Consider the following 16,491-nt stretch of genomic DNA (forward strand, 5'->3'; position numbering starts at 1 on the left):
TATATAGCGAGTGCCTGCTATTTTGAGTGACAGAATGAGGCGTATGTGGGTGGTAACAGGGGAAGGTGGTTGAAAATGGGGAGTGGAGATCCGAACGCAGGCGTGCTTAAAGGTCAAAACGGGCGTTTTATGGGTGTGTATATTTAAAACAGCAGCGTCATTGACCACGTCACTGGATTATTTTAGAGCCAGAACTGCTCGCAAATTTGTGGTAGCAAACACCAACCACAAGAATAGCGAGCAGTTCATACGCTGGTCGATGTACTCGATTAATCTAATAAATAGCGGACATGACGTAGGATGCGTGCGGCCAGGGGGCGTTTTTAACAAATAAACGAGCGTATGTTTTGCTCGTTCGTTCAGACTTAGAGGTGTGAACAGACTGCAATGTGCGTACGGATCATTTGAATAGCCACCCCTTGTTTTTAAACGAACGACCGCAAATAGCGAACGGCTCTGAATGAGGGCCTTTGTTTTTGGGATTAAGGAGCTCATTCAGACCCACTTGCTAAGATGCAAACGTTCGCTGCTGCCGATGGTATGCAGTGTGTATGCATTGCAGTGCGCATACCTTAGCGAAAGCTCACAATGTGTTTGCTCACTGCGCATAGACAGCCCAGCAGAGTGAGTGACAGGGGAAGCAGTTTGTAGGTGGTAACAGGGGCTGGCCATTAAAAACAAGGGAGTGGAGGTGCAAACACAGGCATGCCTGAGCATCTCAACTGCATTTTAGTAGTGTGCATAATTATAAGACAGCATCATAGTACACGTCACCTGGCTTGTATTTACACAGAAGTGCTCGCAGTGCTTGCGGCAGGGTATGGTCATGTACCGATGGTTGGATACACTTCCTGGGCATGATGTGCACAAGTGAGGATCTTAAGACAGGCTGGGGGATGTCTGCATACACTATGTGATCGCTCTCTAAAGCTGCATACACACACAACGATTTTTTAAATGATTATCGTTAAACGATATCGTTTAACAAAAATTGATGGCAAAAATCGTTCACTTTCTGAGTCAAACGATGAACGATTATCGTTCATGCGCGTTCACGTTTGTAGTTTGTCGTTCAGTCAGACTTGTCAACTCAACGATTTTCATTAAGGGAATATGCAAAAATCGTTTGTAGTTCATAAAAATCGTTCATGACACTTAGTAAATGAACAACTTTAGTAAACGATTTTAGTACATTTTTCAAGGGAAAAAATCATTTACTCAAATCGTTCATTAAAAAAATCGTTGTGTGTGTATGCAGCTTAAGAAATACTGGGCGTGCAAATGCATTGCTGTGCGATTGCACTGCCTACGCAATTTGCATACACATCTAGCGAGCGGCTCTGAATCAGCTCTTAAGTTCATTGTCATGGCAAAGAGGGACTTTGCAATTAATTGCAAATCATCTGATCACTCTTCATGACATTCTGGAGTATATGCAAAAACTGAAGCAGCAGACTTTGTGAAAACCAATACGTGTGTCATTCTCAAAACTTTTGGCCATGGCTGTAGTTGTAAGACAAAATGTAATATTTTATACATGTCATCCTGAGAATAAAGTAGCATAAGGAAAAGGTATGACATTGGTCAGCTAGTGCTTATCTACCATTAACACTCTATACTTTTCTGTTTATTCCTTTGATAGTTCCTATGCAAATCCCCAGAAAGAAGGCAGCGACTATATATTAACATCAAAGATCATCAGTTTTTCTGGCCCATTAACTGGGAAGACCTGGAGGCTGGCAGGATATGTCCCCCATTCATAATGCCGCCGGTAAGTATATGTACAATATAGGAATGTACACAATATGTGCTCCATCATACAGTCCTATTATCTCATAGACAATGCTGGTGATCAGGAGAGATGAATGTTATAGTACAAATGGTCACACAAATGCCAATCTAGAGGGACAATGGGCCTGATTCATTACAGATCGCAACTGCAACAGTGTATGCAGATCGGCCGATGGTGCGTACTGCGCATGCACTGCACGAGTTAGCATTGCGATCACACTGCGTTCACCTTCACAGATAGGAATCCATCGCAGAGTGAGTGACAGGCCGTGAGCATTTGGGGATGGTGGCGGGGGAGTGGTTGGTGAAACGCAGGCGTGTCTGTCCATTTTCATGGGCGTGCATAAATTAGCCACTGCAACGACATACACAGCTTGTGCACACACTGCGTGCGATGAGGTTAGCAATTTCTGAGTAAGGTCAACCCTGCTGTAATTGTGCGTGAGGGGCCGATGTTACTCGGTAGCAGTAGGCATCTCTATGCTGGCTGTGTGATGGCATTGAGATAACATTCATTAGCATATTCTCGCAGCGGACAAGTACATGCAATCTCTTACTTGTCATCCTTGCTGGATCAGGCCCACAGTATGGCTAAATGACTGCAGTAAAAATGTTGTGGCCAAATGCAGAATGTGGAGAATATTTTGTAGAATGTTTTTGAAATTCAATTGTAAACACATGGACAGTATATGTTTATTATCAGCCGTATATGTTACTTTCAGCCAATTTATTGCAATCGGTGGCAAATGCAGAATTTCTAGAGGGAGTTTAGAAATCCTTGATTTTGAGCGAGTGTGGCCAGTCCATGGAGAGGGCATCATTAGCACTTACACTGTGTCATACAAAGGGCCTGATTCAGCAAGGATCGTAACTGCGAATGCAATAGCGATTATGCACGCAGACTCACTGCGATAGTAGTATGCTAATCCATTGCGATCACTATGCCATCGCAGAACATAAGGACGCCCACTTTACCTTACACACATACATATGTACTGTTTAGTACGACTGCAAAACCATCTGTACTATTGAGTATCATCGCAGCCTCACGCACACTTGCACAAGCTCTGACCTTACTCAGGAATTGCTAACTTCAGCTCACGCTATGAGGCCTCAGGCTGCATACGGCATTGCAGTGGATAATTTTTACACGCCCAGGCAACGGCGTTCCAACGCACTGGCACGCCTGTGTTTCGCCAACCACCTCGCGTGACCACCCACAAACGCCACTTTCTATCAATCACTCTGCAATGGATCTGCATAGTCACTGCGATCGCAGTGTTCAGTTCACACACTGCGTTCCATGCGCAGAATGCAATGATCGGTCGATTGCGTAAGTAATCTCAGATGCGATCGGTAGTGAATCAGGCCCAAAGTACTGTGTGTGTCATAATTCTGACATATAAAGGGCCAGCAAACATAGTTAACCCATTAGATGTGGCAGTAGGGCCATCCTGCCTGAGCTGAATGTTTTTATTTCAGATGTGGGCACAATTCCAGAGTATTGGAGCAAGTCCAGGAGTCTAGGCGAGCAGCAGAAGAACCTAGCACTGCCCTGGGCATATATGTACACATTAGTTTCCTTGTGCACTTGATTAATGATCCCTATAGATGGTCTGTAGTAGTGCACCCCTTAGTGCATGTTTTCCAGATCTCCTAGTTGGTGCACAGGTGTATTTATTTCTGGCTGACACATTAAAAGATCCACAGATGGTGCTGACCATTTCTGATACTGAGAAGAACATGCAACACTAGTATAATTCTATTAGTTTACTATTTCTATTGTGGTCATGGTGTGGGCTGGAGAGGGGCAACCAAAAAAACCCTTGCATTTGCCTATGGCAATATTCTTCCTTTCACATGCAACATGCATTGATATTGTAGAAGGGTAAATCCAAACTACAATGTAATTATACAGCAACCCAAAGTCAGTGAGGCATCTAGTTACCATTATAAATATATCTGCCACCTAATGTGCAGGTTACAGTATTATCTAATATTAATATACTGATTGCTTATATAATCACACAACATACAGGTATAGCATAATATTAGTAAGCAGAGTTTGCACATTACCTAATTATTTTTCATTATGACACAGTGACAAAGAGCCCAATTACTGTGTATTTATTTTGTGTTTACATGATGGATCTGATTTGTCTCCTGTTCCTAGACCCCAGTTACCACCTGTGAACATCATAAACTGGATGACTTGGTACCACCTCAAGCATCACGGGAGCCACCAATATCTAAGGTGGAGGAGCGCCGGTTCCGTGGATTCTCGTTTGTAAGTGACCGGTGGAGAACCATGGACAACCAGTGATCGGCATAACATCCTGCCTGGTTCCATCACAGCAATTTTCACCTGCTGATTAACATCAAATACAGCAATACCATCTGCTGAATACCAACAATACAGCAATAACACCTGCTGATTAACAACAATACAGCAATAACACCTGCTGATTAACAACAATACAGTAGTAACATCTGCTGATTATCAACAATACAGTAGTAACATCTGCTGTTTACCAACAATCAGAGTAGTAACATCTGCTGTTTTCCAACAATCACAATAGTACCATCTGCTGATTAACAACAATACAGCAATAACACCTGCTGATTAACAACAATACAGTAGTAACATCTGCTGATTATCAACAATACAGTAGTAACACCTGCTGTTTACCAACAATCACAGTAGTAACATCTGCTGTTTACCAATAATCACAGTAGTAACATTTGCTGTTTACCAACAAACACAGTAGTAACATCTGCTGTTTACCAACAATCACAGTAGTAACATCTGCTGTGTCCTCCTCAAGTCTGTAGCAGCATTATTTCTTGCACCTGGATAATCTCGGCATTCCATAAAACTGGCATGTTAGTTGCAGCAGCAGTTCCTCTGTACTTCAAAACTTGGGACAGCAGAGGTAATATTTTTATATACAATCAACTCTATTACAGTATTTGACTAAATTATAACATTTAGATTGTAGAATGATTTGCTGTGTACACAACTCTGTATTTGCTGAGGTCCACCAGTCACCAGCATCTCTACACCCTAATCACACCATGTACAGGATGTGTATAATGGTGCACACCCCAACACAATATACCACATTATAGTGACACTGATGTATCTATGGTCAATATTCCAACAAAATTACTAATAGGAAATAAATGTTCAGTATTATCAGATTACAGAATACATTATTTACCCTAATTCAATGACTGGCTACTCGTACTCATAAATCACAGATATAAACAAGCCTATAATCTAGTCCCATGTAATAAATTGTCTGCTCGACAGATGTAAGATAGAGAGAGAAGAACTGTAAATATATATTACTGCTTTGTACATAAGACCTTTCCATACTATGGGCTAAAGTTACTAAGAGTCAGTTTTGGTTGATTTTGCATTCTTGTGCATTTTGCTGTCTTGTGTGCAAAGTGGAGATTTACTAAAGTAAAAAAACGACGCAAAACCAACCAGAAATCTGACCTTACAACAGTTTAGAACATTGGACCAACAAATGATACTTTCACATAGACGACTATAGAAACTGAAGATTTACTAACAGTCGGTTTTGAAATTGACCATTAGCCGTCCACAAACCGACTGAAAAACCTGAACTACTAATAGTATAATAAGTGACAGGTGGGGCAGTATAATGAGGGATAACTGTACTTAGTTGTGGCTAGAGGTAAGTGTGAGGGTCAGTATAATGAGGAATCACTGTACTTAGTTATGGCTGGATGTAAGTGTGAGGGGCAGTATAATGAGGAATCACTGTACTTAGTTATGGCTGGATGTAAGTGTGAGGGGCAGTATAATGAGGGATAACTGTACTTAGTTATGGCTGGAGGTAAGTGTGAGGGTCAGTATAATGAGGAATCACTGTACTTAGTTATGGCTGGAAGTAAGTGTGAGGGGCAGTATAATGACTGATCACTGTACTTAGTTATGGCTGGAGGTAAGTGTGAGGGGCAGTATAATGAGGGATCATTGTGCTTAGTTATGGCTGGAGGTAAGTGTGAGGGGCAGTATAATGAGGGATCATTGTACTTGGTTGTGGCTGGAGGTAAGTGTGAGAGGCATTATAATGAGGGATCATTGTACTTAGTTGTGGCTGGAGGTAAGTGTGAGGGGCAGCATAATGAGTGACCACTGATGGTAAGTGTGAGAAGCAGTATAATGAGGGATCACTGTACTTAGTTATGGCTGGATGTAAGTGTGAGGGGCAGTATAATGAGGGATCACTGTTGGTAAGTGTGAGAAGCAGTATAATGAGGGATCACTGTACTTAGTTGTGGCTGGAGGTAAGTGTGAGGGGCAGGATAATGAGTGATCACTGGTGGTAAGTACGAGAAGCAGTATAATGAGGGATCACTGTACTTAGTTATGGCTGGATGTAAGTGTGAGGGGCAGTATAATGAGGGATCACTGATGGTAAGTGTGAGAAGCAGTATAATGAGGGATCACTGTACTTAGTTATGGCTGGATGTAAGTGTGAGGGTCAGTATAATGAGGGATCACTGATGGTAAGTGTGAGGGGCAGCATAATGAGGGATCACTGTACTTATTATGGCTGGAGGTAAGTGTGAGGGGCAGTATAATGAGGGATCACTGTACTTATGGCTGGAGGTAAGTGTGAGGGGCAGTATAATGAGGGATAATGGTACATGGTTATGAATGGGGGTAAGAGGGCAGGTATAAAGCACTGTTAATGGTTCATGGAGTCATCTTTCAAAAATTATTGGGTTTTGCTTATGCCCCCTGTATGAATGAGAAATGCCATACATAGTGTGATGTTCTGGGGTATTCTGCTCAGTAGTGTGGTCAGTGGTACAGTATTTGGGTGCTAAAAGAAGAGTCACCATACAGCTTTTCCATGTTTAAATAAACTAATGATTTAATGTCAGTCTCAGAGTAGCCCCATATAAACATGACTGATTTATAACAAAACGATCCTGCCTTCATCTTGCAGAGCAGAGGAGCATTTGGCAGCGGAGAATGACGTCGGGTCTACATGGGAACAGGAGTCACAGAAGAGTCTACTATAAAAGGGGAGTCTGGCCTGGACAGGAAACCTATAGTGATCACTGCAATAAGTCCTGGCTCACACTGACACACTCACACAGACTCACATACTGACACACTGACACAGACTACAGATACACACACTGACACAGACACACACACTGACACAGACTACAGACATACACACACTGACACAGACTACAGACATACACACACTGACACAGACTACAGACACACACACTGACACAGACTACAGACAGACACACACTGACACAGACTACAGACACACACACTGACAAAGACTACACTGACACACACCTCTCACTTAAAAACACAAATAAATACAGCTCTGGCATCATTACACCCCACATGTTATACACAGACCTGCAGTGCAGCTCGAGTCCAGGAGAGACTGCCGGCAGTACCATCAGATCTCTGTCACCCGGCAGCAGCTCCCTCTCAGCCTCTCACAATGCTGGTGCTGCCATGTGAACTGCCTAGGAGGGACTGTGCGCTGCCGCTGCAGCTCCCCCTACAGCCAGCACAGTATGACAGCAGGCACAGTTGCCTGAGCTTCTCTTTAAAAAAAAAAAAAATAGTTCAGCTGCGCAGCGATGGAGCAGCTGGCAGGGGGGGTTTCTAGGTACTCAGAAACCCCCCCTCCGGGCGCGGGTGCGCACCCACCACAGGCCGGACCCAATTTCCACCAGCTTCTGCTTTATATACTGTGTGAGCTGCTGATATTTGCACTATGTCCAGTTATTATAATAAAAAAATGATATTCTCTATGGTGTAATGACTATCTGTCCATGATTAATGCCCATTTGTTTGTTATCACCCATAAATGTGACCTTCTGAGGACATAGCACTGATTTCCGGATGTAGTTTATATCCTGGCGGTCCAGATGACAGTGCTCAGAATGCCGGTGCCAGAATCCTGACACCAGCATCCTGACCGCCAGAATCCTACTGGTAAGTATTGGGGTTAGGGGGAGGGTTAGACACTAGGGGAAGGGTTAGAATTAGGCTGTGGGGGGGTTAGATTTAGGCTGTGGGGGGAGGGTTTGGTTTAGGCTGCGGGGAGGGAGGGCTAGGTTTAGGGATAGAGGCAGGGTTAGGATACATACCAACAGTTGTCGGTTTCCTAACCCTGTCGGGATGCTGGCATTGGGATTGTGACTGCCGGTATCCTGAGCAGGGCTGCCAACAGCTCTGCCGGGCCCAGGTATAGGGAGGGGGCAGGGCCTACTGGGGAGGTGTGGCCAGACCCCCTCCATCCCCAAAAAAAGACTACATTTGCTGCGCACGTACTGCATAGGATGGGCAGGTGTTAGGGGGTGGGGGCGCAATTGTTCCCCACTCCCGCATATAATACAGGAAGGGAGGTCTGACTAACGCATGGAGAGAGGTCTCCCTAGCCCAGCAAACATCGTGACAGCAGCGTGTGTGCTGGGGAGAGGCTGCTTCAGTAGCAGTCAGTCCCCTCTCTCTGCTGTCCATAAGTTGATGGCAGCAACGGCAGCTTTGACGGGGTGGGGGGCGGGCTGCAGGACCCGGGTCCCCACCGGGCCCCTTCAACAGGCCCGGGCTTGGGTAAAAGAGATGATGGCGCTGGGGGCAATCTGTATAAATATGTGTGAAATAGACAGAAATTAATAGAAATCACTATTTAATAATATTGAAAAGTACATGGAGTGCATATATTACTACACACATGTACCATCATCTATAAACCTGAATATCCAAGCTGTATTAGAACATGCCCTATTTTCATATTATCACAGAAGTTAATAACTGTTATAGTTAGTCATATTTCTCTCTCAGATTGATCAAACAACAGATTCAGTAATTTCTTAGGACAACCATTAATATCGGGGATGATTTAGGAGAGGAGAGGGCCCGTGTGCAGCCCACAGGCGGGCCTCCTCTTCTCCGGCAGTATAGTAGACTCTGGCTTTCTACAACGTGATGATGTCACCTGGAAAATGGCTGCCACGCCATTTTCCCAGTGATTTCAGTATACAGAACCGACCGATGTGGAACTCTGGAAAAGTAATTATAATAATTATATGAGTGCATGGTGTGCAGTGTAGGCCCCCCAGGATTGTGGTGCCTGTGTGTACCCTTCTCACAAGAACATATGGACCCCTGCACATTTAGTTACCTTCTGTTCTGCCGATAGCTCATTAGTACCTAAATTTAGTCCTCAGCTTTTCAGTTTCCACTTTTCGAGCTACTAGAATCTGTTGACCTCAAATTCCTTACATGGAAAACAGACTTCATTTTAGCTTTATGCTCAGCATTATGTCTGGATTGGGAGCTCCCCCATCTTTTCCTTGAAGTAGAGACCCTACCTGAGTAGACTTTATTTTCTGACCTACTTTTACTCCTGTGCAATTGTTTTTCCAAGTCTTCCCCTCTTCCTTCCTTTTTAATTGACATTATGTCATCGTCAACATTGTAAATGTTGACACCCCTTCTATGTCGACACTCTGAACATATACCACCCTAACCCTAATTGCATCCTATTCCTAACCCTAATTGCAGCCTATATTTAACCTTAATTTCAGCCTATTCCTAACCCTAATGGCAGTTTATACATAACTCTAATTGCAGCCTAACCCTTATTGCAGCTTATCCATAACCCAAATTGCAGCCTAACCATAATTGCAGTTTATAACGCTATTTTCAGCCTAACCCTAATTGCAATTTATCCGTAACTCTAATTGCAGCCTAACCCTAATTGCAGCATATCCATAACTCTAATTGCAGCCTAACCCTAATTGAAGCTTATCCATAACCGTAATTGCAGCCTAACCGTAATTGCAGCTCATCCATAACCCTATTTTTTTTTTTTAAATGGTGGCTTTGGTGTAAGCCAGATGTAATAGATTTTCAATCTCAATTACCTGACAAACCCAGTAGTGATTCTGGTGCAGAAATGTACTACATGTGTAAAAAGTCAATACGCGTAAAGAGCTCACTGTGGGCCTGAGTAAGAGTCGTACGCAAATTGGCTGCATCTGCAAGTTTTCGCACTGCGGATGTGTCCGAGGCGGGCATATGTACCTCTGTGGACCTGCAGGCTATTTAGCCACATCTCCACTTCTGGCTAAATGGGTGTAACTGGGTGACAATGAACCCCTGTGGTCCAGTTCTTCTACTGGGGGGGTGCAAGAGGTGTGGACTGTGTTGTGTGCAGTGTGCCGGCTCCCTCACAATGTCAGGAGCCGAGTGCTGCACTTAATACTACAGTGCAGCACTCGGCTTCTGTCACTGAGGGGGAGTCTGTACTTTGGTGTCACCCCGGGTGACATCCGTGTGCGGCCCGTACCCCTCTTGTGACGCCACTCGTGTCTGTGCACCTATAATGAAGAGTGCTACTCTCACAAACGGATGTATAGGGCTGTCTAGTTACATACTGTACAGTAGATGAAGCAAACTCTGAATACAGGCAAAGATCCCCAAATGTTTTAGAGCACGAAATGTGGGCTAATTGCTCACCCCTATCTCCTACTTACTTACTCTCCAGGAATGGTCGGGATACTCACTCATTTTGGGGAACTGTCCTGGCCTCCTAAGAGGTATAACTACTAAAGTGTGGGTTTTAGAAGTGGTGTTGTTGCACATAGCAACCAATCAGCTTCTAGCCTTTATCTTCTAGAAGATGCTAGATAAATAAGTAGAATCTGATTGGTTGCTATGGGCAACAACTCCACTTCTAATAACCCGCACTTTAGTAAATATACCCCTTTAGAGTGCTAGCCACTTTCCTGAATGCTGCCCATTTCCTGAGTGAAGTGGGCAGTCCGGGAGCTTGATGACGCAATTTATTGCGAATCACATTATCCTGGTCCTGCTCACATTGTAAAATATTACATAACGTGACTTTATACCGCGGGGTGATGAGCAACAATGACGCAATTGTGACGCCGTGCCCACCTTCACACCTGCACCTCACATCTGGTTGCCCCCTACGGGATTCTCCCGAATTCTTTGTATTGAAAGTAGGTAAGTTTGCCCCATGATTCTGTGCAAAAATGTAGACCTGAATAAATGAAGCTCCTCAGTGGGGTGAGAGCCGTAAGAAATGAAATTTTTAAATTTGATCACACCAAATATTACACGATGATGGATTCTCATTTTAGGTCATAGAAATCTTTGGCGCCTTGGACATTATTGGAGAAGCCGACCATACCAATATATCTTACCACTCTCCCATCCCGTGTTGAGTGCTTCAATTATTGAATACATTTTTGTGGAGGAACATGGGCTGAGTTCATTGCAAGTCTGTCTGACAAGCATTACTTGCGTTTTTTTGTACTGCACGTGCGCTGGAACCAATCGTACACAAGTATGGATCATACAGAGTCGTACACGATCCAGTTGCATCTCCACTTGCAGCTGGTGGGGAGTAACTGGATTGCAACGGGGTGTAGGCAAAATTTGGAGGGGGATCGTCAACAGAATAGCAGGATATGTAGAGCATACATGCCTACTCTCCCGGAAGTCACCGTTTTTTTGGGTACCCCCCTGCACCCTCGGTAGAGTAGGCATTTCTCCCGCATTCCTGCCCACTTCCTAGTGAAGTGGGCAGAATGGGGAGAATTTCTACGGCGATCGCGGGTCCCCATGTATGGGGCGGGGCTTAATAGAATCTTGTCATTTGGCTCCACCCCGTATTTAAATATGCGTGCATCACAGCAATTTACCGTGAGGGAGCGGGGCTTAATGATGCGGACCGTCATGTCCCCAACCCCCATTGCCACCCAGCTGCTTCTACTCCCCGGCAAGTATGATGTAGAGTTGTGTGTAAGCGTAATTATAACTGTTTTCAGACAGATCTCCACCAGTCAAGAGATGGTATAAGTGCACACTGATAACGATGATGGCGGTGAACCAGGCACATGGATAGCTGTGGTCCAGACGCAGATGTATACAAATTTGCATATGAACGAATGTACCCATCTAGGGCCCGGTTCAGAGATGGTGTTTCAATCACAGCTGCGATTTTGTATACTGCGAAGGTGCGATTGTTTGTGAAATAACACCCTCCTCTAAAAGTACTGAGATCTCTCCTCTAACAGTACTGAGATCCCTCCTCCAACAGTACTGAGATCCCTCCTTTAACAGTACTAAGATCCCTCCTTTAACAGTACTGAGACCCTCCTCTAACAGTATTGAGATCCCTCCTCTAACAGTACTGAGATCCCTCCTCTAACAGTACTGAGATCCCTCTAACAGTACTGAGACCCTCCTCTAACATTACAGAGATCCTTACTCGAACAGTTCTGAGATCCCTCCTCTAACAGTACTGAGATCCCTCCTCTAACAGTACTGAGATCCCTCTAACAGTACTGAGATCCCTCCTCTAACAGTACTGAGATCTCTCCTTTAACAGTACTGAGATCCCTCCTTATGGTCTTGCAGCATTGCCATCTAGACTGAGACGCTGGTGCCATCTTAACGGTACTGAGATCCCTCCTCTAATAGTACTGAGATGCCTCCTCTAACAGTACTGAGATCTCTCCTCTAACAGTACTGAGATCCCTCCTCTAACAGTACTGAGATCTCTCCTCTAACCGTACTGAGATCTCTCCTCTAACCGTACTGAGATCTCTCCTCTAACAGTACTGAGATCCCTCCTCTAACAGTACTGAGATCCTTCCTCTAACAGTACTGAGATCCCTCCTATAATGGTACTGAGATCTTTCCTCTAACATTACTGAAATCCCTCCTCTAACGGTTCTGAGATGCCTCCTCTAACGGTTCTGAGATGCCTCCTCTAACGGAACTGAGATCTCTCGTCTAACAGTACTGATATCCCTCCTCTAACAGTACTGAGATCCCTCCTCTAACAGTACTGAGATCTCTCCTCTAACAGTACTGAGATCCCTCCTCTAACAGTACTGAGATCTATCCTCTAACAGTACTGAGATCTCTCCTCTAACAGTACTGAGATGCCTCCTCTAACGGTACTGAGATCCTTCCTCTAACAGTACTGAGATCCCTCCTCTAATGGTACTGAGATCTTTCCTCTAACATTACTGAGATTCCTCTTCTAATGGTACTGAGATCCCTCCTCTAATGGTACTGAGATGCCTCCTCTAACGGTACTGAGATCTCTACTCTAACGGTACTGAGATCCCTCCTCTAACAGTACTGAGATCCCGCCTCTAACAGTACGGAGATCCCTCCTCTAACAGTACTGAGATCCCTCCTCTAACAGTACTGAGATCCCTCCTCTAACAGTACTGAGATCTCTCCTCTAACAGTACTGAGATCTCTCCTCTAACAGTACTGACATCCCTCGTCTAACAGTACTGAGATCCTTACTCTAACAGTACTGAGATCCCTCCTCTAACGGTACTGAGATCCTTCCTCTAACGGTACTGAGATCCCTCCTCTAAAAGTACTGAGATCCCTCCTCTAATGGTACTGAGATCCCTCCTCTAACAGTACTGAGACGCCCACTGGAGTAAACGCAAAGAGCACTGTGTACACATTCGCAACCTGTACACAAGATCTCCGATAATAGCCATTGTGCACAACCTTATGGTCATGCAGCATGGCCATCTAGACTGAGACGCTGGTGCCATCTTAACGGTACTGAGATCCCTCCTCTAACAGTACTGAGATGCCTCCGCTAACAGTACTGAGATCTCTCCTCTAACAGTACTGAGATCCCTCCTCTAACAGTACTGAGATCTCTCCTCTAACCGTACTGAGATCTCTCCTCTAACAGTACTGAGATCCCTCCTCTAACGGTACTGAGATCCTTCCTCTAACAGTACTGAGATCCCTCCTATAATGGTACTGAGATCTTTCCTCTAACATTACTGAAATCCCTCTTCTAATGGTACTGAGATCCCTCCTCTAACGGTTTTGAGATGCCTCCTCTAACGGTTCTGAGATGCCTCCTCTAACAGTACTGAGATCTCTCCTCTAACAGTACTGAGATCCCTCCTCTAACAGTACTGAGATCTCTCCTCTAACAGTACCGAGATCCCTCCTCTAATAGTACTGACATCCTTCCTCTAACAGTACTGAGATCCCTCCTCTAACAGTACTGAGATCCCTCCTCTAACAGTACTGAGATGCCTCCTCTAACAGTACTGAGATCTCTCCTCTAACAGTACTGAGATCCCCCCTCTAACAGTACTGAGATCTCTCCTCTAACAGTACTGAGATCTCTCAGCTAACAGTACTGAGATCCCTCCTCTAACGGGACTGAGATCCTTCCTTTAACAGTACTGAGATCCCTCCTCTAATGGTACTGAGATCCTTCCTCTAACAGAACTGAGATCCCTCCTCTAACAGTACTGAGATCCGTCCTCTAATGGTACTGAGATCCCTCCTCTAACAGTACTGAGATCCCTCCTCTCACAGTACTGAGATCTCTCCTCTCACAGTACTGATATCTCTCCTCTAACAGTACTGAGATCCCTCCTCTAACGGGACTGAGATCCTTCCTTTTACAGTACTGAGATCCCTCCTCTAATGGTACTGAGATCCTTCCTCTAACAGTAATGAGATCCCTCCTCTAACAGTACTGAGGCCCTCCTCTAACATTACTGAGATCTTTATTCTAACAGTACTGAGATCCCTCCTCTAACAGTACTGAGATCCCTCCTCTAACATTACTGAGATCCCTCCTCTAACAGTACTGAGATCTCTCCTCTAAAAGTACTGAGATCCCTCCTCTAACATTACTGAGATCTCTCTAACATTACTGAGATCCCTCCTCTAATGGTACTGAGATCCATCCTCTAACAGTACTGAGATGCCTCCTCTAACAGTACTGAGATCTCTCTAATAGTACTGAGATCCCCCTCTAACAGTACTGAGATCTCTCCTCTAACAGTACTGAGATCCTTCCTCTAACAGTACTGAGATCCCTCCTCTTACAGTACTGAGATCCCTCCTCTAACAGTACAGAGATCCCTACTCTAACAGTACTGAGATCTTTCCTCTAACATTACTGAGATCCCTCTTCTAATGGTACTGAGATGCCTCCTCTAATGGTACTGAGATGCCTCCTCTAATGGTACTGAGATCTCTCCTTTAACAGTACTGAGATCTCTCCTCTAACAGTACTGAGATCCTTCCTCTAACAGTCCTGAGATCCCTCCTCTAACAGTACTGAGATCCCTCCTCTAACAGTACTGAGATCTCTCCTCTAACAGTACTGAGATACCTCCTCTAACAGTACTGAGATCTCTCCTCTAACAGTACTGAGATCTCTCCTCTAACAGTACTGACATCCCTCGTCTAACAGTACTGAGATCCTTACTCTAACAGTACTGAGATCCCTCCTCTAACGGTACTGAGATCCTTCCTCTAACGGTACTGAGATCCCTCCTCTAAAAGTACTGAGATCCCTCCTCTAATGGTACTGAGATCCCTCCTCTAACAGTACTGAGACGCCCACTGGAGTAAACGCAAAGAGCACTGTGTACATATTCGCAACCTGTACACAAGATCTCCGATAATAGCCCTTGTGCACAACCTTATGGTCATGCAGCATGGCCATCTAGACTGAGACGCTGGTGCCATCTTAACGGTACTGAGATCCCTCCTCTAACAGTACTGAGATGCCTCCTCTAACAGTACTGAGATCTCTCCTCTAACAGTACTGAGATCCCTCCTCTAACAGTACTGAGATCCCTCCTCTAACAGTACTGAGACGCCCACTGGAGTAAACGCAAAGAGCACTGTGTACACATTCGCAACCTGTACACAAGATCTCCGATAATAGCCATTGTGCACAACCTTATGGTCATGCAGCATGGCCATCTAGACTGAGACGCTGGTGCCATCTTAACGGTACTGAGATCCCTCCTCTAACAGTACTGAGATGCCTCCGCTAACAGTACTGAGATCTCTCCTCTAACAGTACTGAGATCCCTCCTCTAACAGTACTGAGATCTCTCCTCTAACCGTACTGAGATCTCTCCTCTAACAGTACTGAGATCCCTCCTCTAACGGTACTGAGATCCTTCCTCTAACAGTACTGAGATCCCTCCTATAATGGTACTGAGATCTTTCCTCTAACATTACTGAAATCCCTCTTCTAATGGTACTGAGATCCCTCCTCTAACGGTTTTGAGATGCCTCCTCTAACGGTTCTGAGATGCCTCCTCTAACAGTACTGAGATCTCTCCTCTAACAGTACTGAGATCCCTCCTCTAACAGTACTGAGATCTCTCCTCTAACAGTACCGAGATCCCTCCTCTAATAGTACTGACATCCTTCCTCTAACAGTACTGAGATCCCTCCTCTAACAGTACTGAGATCCCTCCTCTAACAGTACTGAGATGCCTCCTCTAACAGTACTGAGATCTCTCCTCTAACAGTACTGAGATCCCCCCTCTAACAGTACTGAGATCTCTCCTCTAACAGTACTGAGATCTCTCAGCTAACAGTACTGAGATCCCTCCTCTAACGGGACTGAGATCCTTCCTTTAACAGTACTGAGATCCCTCCTCTAATGGTACTGAGATCCTTCCTCTAACAGAACTGAGATCCCTCCTCTAACAGTACTGAGATCCGTCCTCTAATGGTACTGAGATCCCTCCTCTAACAGTACTGAGATCCCTCCTCTCACAGTACTGAGATCTCTCCTCTCACAGTACTGATATCTCTCCTCTAACAGT

Source organism: Taudactylus pleione, unplaced genomic scaffold (assembly GCF_031769625.1).
Source record: "Taudactylus pleione unplaced genomic scaffold, aTauple2 ptg000215l, whole genome shotgun sequence".
Lineage (NCBI taxonomy): Eukaryota > Metazoa > Chordata > Amphibia > Anura > Myobatrachidae > Taudactylus > Taudactylus pleione.